The sequence below is a fragment of the Globicephala melas genome, chromosome 17 (assembly GCF_963455315.2).
Source record: "Globicephala melas chromosome 17, mGloMel1.2, whole genome shotgun sequence".
NCBI lineage: Eukaryota > Metazoa > Chordata > Mammalia > Artiodactyla > Delphinidae > Globicephala > Globicephala melas.
In genome coordinates this window covers 2,704,503-2,709,399 of record NC_083330.1, presented here as the reverse complement: position 1 = coordinate 2,709,399, position 4,897 = coordinate 2,704,503, and positions in this window count along the sequence as shown.

Genomic DNA, 4,897 nt, shown 5'->3' with positions numbered 1-4,897 from the left:
GCACTGAACATTGGCCTTTGGCCATTGGCTACATGGGAGCTGCCTGTCCTTTGACCTGACCCACCAGCAAGCTATAGGTGACATTTATTCTGCCTTAGGAATTGTTTCTTTACTTTCCACGCCCTTTATTTGTGTATCTTCATCCTGTACCTTTTCTTAGACTGTTTTGCAGATAAAATTGGGCTCCATGAACAGGGGCTGTTTGGAGGCTTCACTGGAAACTCTTGGAACAAAGTTGCGATGCAATGTATCCTTTAGGTAACAACGCCCCTCCGCTGCCTTGCTAAGATGGATGGTGAAGTGTAAGGACATGGGTGGTGTCTGATGACGCTGGTGAGAAACGTGCTTTCGGCCACGCCCTGAATCCCCAGGCATCCTGGGATATATGTGTATATTTTGAAATGATTAGCACGATAAATTTAGTAAATAGCCGTCACCTTATAAATATAATTTTTTTCTTGTGACAACTTTTAAGATCTTAGCAAGTTGCAAATACACAGTAAAGTGTTGTTAACCGTAGTCCCATCCTCTACCTTCTATCCCCAGGGCTTACTTATCCACCCTCCACCACCGCCTCTGGTGACCACCAGTCTGTTCTTTGTATCTATAAATTCAGTTTTTTTAGATCCCTCACATAAGTAAGAGCACACAGTATGTCTCTCTCTGTCTGACTTCTTTCACCTACCATGATATGCCCTGTAGGTCCATCCGTGTTGTCACAAATGGTGGGATTTCCATCTTTTTCATGGATGAGTAATAGCCCATTGTATATACACGTCAGGTCTTTACCCATTTATCCGAGGGAGGGGAGAAGCCCAAGTGGAATGTTGCCTGGCACCCTCCCTGCCCTGGGGCAGCCTGGCTGCAACATCAACCCATCCACATTCTCAGATCAGGTCGGTGATGATTATTCTAACAGAGGTGCCAGCTTGGAGTTTGCCACAGGTACTATTCTCCTTTCATGCAGGTTAGAGCATTAAAAGCACTGAGAAGTCCTGCAGTAGATACACTTGCTTAACTTCACTTAAGCCAGTGTGTTTCCCAGACGTGTCTGACCACAGGCCACTTAATCAGGCCCACAGATCTGAGGACCACGGCTCTATGGGGGAGGTCAGGGTCCCTCACCTTTCAGGCATCCTGTAACCTAAGCAGGTACCGACCGGCTGGAGTTGCCCAGCTGTCAGAACTGTGCATTCATTTGTCCATCCATCACTTTGTACCGAGGGCCCATCCCGCCCAAGGACCGTTTCAGGCCCTCAAACGCCCTCAAAGTGTCCACTGCAGGAGGGAGCAGCAGGTGAGGGCACAGGTGTCTGACTGCAGGCAGAGAAGGATGGGTGCTCCTCCTACCCGGGGCTGAAGGGAGGCCTCTGGACGGGTGGTGGGTGAGCAGAGGAGGAGGAAGCCCCCAGGGGGCCTGGGAAGAGGCTTCCAGGTAGAGGGCGTGAGATCAGCGCCAGCCTCACCTGCCCTAGGAATGGGGGAGGGTGGTGACCCGACTGCAGGAAGGAGGGCAGTGGTCTGCGAGGGGCCTGGGGCGAGACAGACAGGCCCCCAGGCCACTGCCAAGGCCTGGGACCGGACCTCAGAGGTCGTGGATCCACAGGAGGGCCCTGAGCAGCTTGGCAGGTGGCGTCTTTGCGGGGATCCCGTGGCAGGTGTGTGCAGGGCAGAGGCAGGGGTGGAAGCAGGGCAGGGTTCAAGGCTTCCATTCTAATCCAGGCAAGAGGCTGTGGCCTGGGCCAGGCTGGTGGCGGTGGCCACAAGGAAAAGGAGCTGAGATCTGCAGCTGCTTCTCGGGTTGAGCTGAGGGCTGGCTGACGCGTTAGGCGTGGGATCCATTTAAGATCACAGTGTTATTGCCCACGGGAAGTTCGGTGTGCAAACGTGGCACACACTCGCTGCGTTCCCAGCACCGCTCTGTGTCGCTCAGGCTCTGCCACTGACCAGCTGAGTGTTTGCAGCTTCCCCTTGGAGTGCCACTGCCCGGGGTGAGACTGGACCGACGGGTCCAGGGCCTAGGACCCCGGCTCCATGCCCATGATTTCCAGCATCCGTAGGAGGCTATTTGGACATGGAAAGGCAGCTCTGTGCAGTATTAACCACAATTAAGAACATGTATATCAATTAAACACATATAATTAAAGAAGTGGATATTGGGAAAGGAGAAAAGCTTGATCTTCCATAGAAGTTTATTCTGACACGTGAACATGGGAATCCAGACGCTCCGGGGACGGAGGACATGGGGGAGGCGTCTGCCGGGACCCACATCCAGGGAACTCGGTGGCGTTCTGAGCAAACGGGCAGCCCCAGGTGGGCAGAATTCAGCTTTTGTTCGGTTGCCTGGAGGCAGTGCAGGAGTCATCGCTTTAAAATCCTCCCCCCTGTCCTGTGGAAGCTGGGTGGCCAGGTGTCCTCAATCTGAAGTAATTAAACACCCCTCACTCCAGTGGCAGAAACTCCCTCCTTGAAAAACAACGCCAAGCTCTTGGAAGAGAAATGCTAAGAGAGGAGGAGAGAAAATAAGCGACCTCAGTGAGGTAGGTTTTCTTGAATCAAGGTTGGATGCACTGTGGTTCGGTGACCTCTGTCTCGGGGTGAGATGCCCTTGGGGAGTTCTTCCCGGGAGGGGCCGGGAGTGGGTGGATCAGGGGTCTTGGGGGGCCACACCCCCATGGTGAGCATTCACGCTGCAGACCTGGTGGGCTTTGCTTGGCTGGCAATCTTGGTGGACGATGCAGTTTACGAGCCTGGCACGCTCTTCAGATGTGGACTTTACCTATGTCAATAAAGCCATCTGTCGGGTCAAAGTTTTGTTTTGTACTGAAGTGGCTTCTTAGGAAAACGGCTAAGTATTCAGCTGTTTCAGGAGAAACAAGAAACACCGGCTTGCTTTTCCTTGTTTTATCTTTAAGGAAAATAACCCCTTTAAAAAGAGTGAAGAAAAGTCTCCAGAATTCAAGTCAGCAGAGTGTACCTTTATTTTAAAGACAAATGCTGGGGTGGTTTGATGATTTTTTAGAAAACTGGTCTAGTTTTTAAAGTGTGGTACAACCATGGAACTAACAAAAACTATTTTTAATCACATATTTACAGAAAGCCATGTTATATATAATTTATCTATCTATAAACTTTACAAACTGATATAACCACAGTTAAACATTAAATATTAATTTGCCATTCTCTGCATTGCAAATTAAAAATTTCTCTCCCTGGACTAACGCATTTTAAAATTCTTTAAGTCACTGTGTGAAGTGGCTAAGAGGTTGTTCTCACACTTCGTGTCATTGTAGATTGAGTGAGGCCATAAATCAAATATAGGAAGCTGTGGTAAGCTGCTCAAATGAAAACCAAGACAGTTTTCATTTTCGAATTGAAATTAGCTTATGCTAAATTTTGATTCAAAATCAAAAAGAACTATTTTTTTAAACTCAGGAAAATTCAAGCTTCAAAGTTATTATGAAAACCTAATTTCTTTTGGAAATTAGAGTATCCTGATAATATAAGGCTAGAAATAAAATGGCAAAGAATATTATTAACAAAAGCACTTTTGAACAGATCCAGTTAGTTGTATTAAGATTTTAGGTATCTAACTTCTTGATCAAATAAAAGTGACAAACAGACAATTTGGTAACTTACCTAAATTATTTAAATTTTGTCAGCTTCCAAAGAGAAATAATATTCAGTTAAAAAGAAAAATCTATTGAGGAAAGTGTTTTTTGATGAGTCTTTAAATCCACATAGATATCTTCATTCTAAAGTTGATAATTTTATATGCTGGATTTGATACACAGTTGTTCAACAGAACGTTGTCTATTTTATTGATATACATACAATTATGAGCTTTTACAAATTACGCTTTGCATCTTTCTTGAGTCCAATGCTTTATGAAGTGATGGGAAAGCTGAAAGAAGGAAACATCACACTGGGTTGGATAAATTGGCTTTGTGCCTTAGAGAACCCACGTCACCTTGACTGGCACATGGTCACCAAATGGCAAGAAAAACTGGTAGGAGATGTTGTAGCATCGTAGCTTTGAGTGTTATTCAGAAGGGGCACAGCAGACACAAGTAGAAAAGTGAAGCATTAGAAGGCTGATCTGGAATCCATCCATTACGAGCTTTTAAAGTGGATCATTCACAGATGTCGACACTCTATTAGTAACAAATTATTTGATGCTACTTGGCTTTGCGTGCTACAATGGGCTGTGACATATCAGCGTGTCTGGATTTCATGGGTGAGAACCGCTGACTTAGACAAGCCACTCAATCTTTATTTGCTTCAGTTTTCCTTCTCTGTGTGCTGGGTCTCTCTGGGGATTTTTTCAGTGCGTGAAGTTGTCGATTTCACTATTGAGTATTGGAGGACTCACTATATTTTTTTAATTTATTTGATTGAAGTATAGTTGATTTACAATATGCTGTGGTTAACTTCTGCCATTCAGCAGAGTGATTCAGTTATACATGTATATACATTCTTTTTCATATTCTTTTCCGTTATGGTTTATCACAGGATATTTTATGTAGTCCCCTGTTCTATACAGTAGGACCTTGTTGTTTATCCATTTTTTTTTTTTTTTTTTTTTTGCGGTACGCGGGCCTCTCACTTCTGTGACCTCTCCCATTGCGGAGCACAGGCTCCAGACACGCAGGCTCAGCGGCCACGGTTCACGGGCCCAGCCACTCCGCGGCATGTGGGATCTTCCCGGGCCAGGGCACGAACCCGTGTCCCCTGCATCGGCAGGCGGACTCTCAACCACTGCGCCACCAGGGAAACCCTCTCTACTATTTTTGAAAAGTAAATTTAACATAGTTTTCATAATCTTTCTGCAAAAGTGGTCTTAGATTTTTTTAAAAAATGGTCAATAAATTTCATTAGAGATGTAAGTAGATATTTG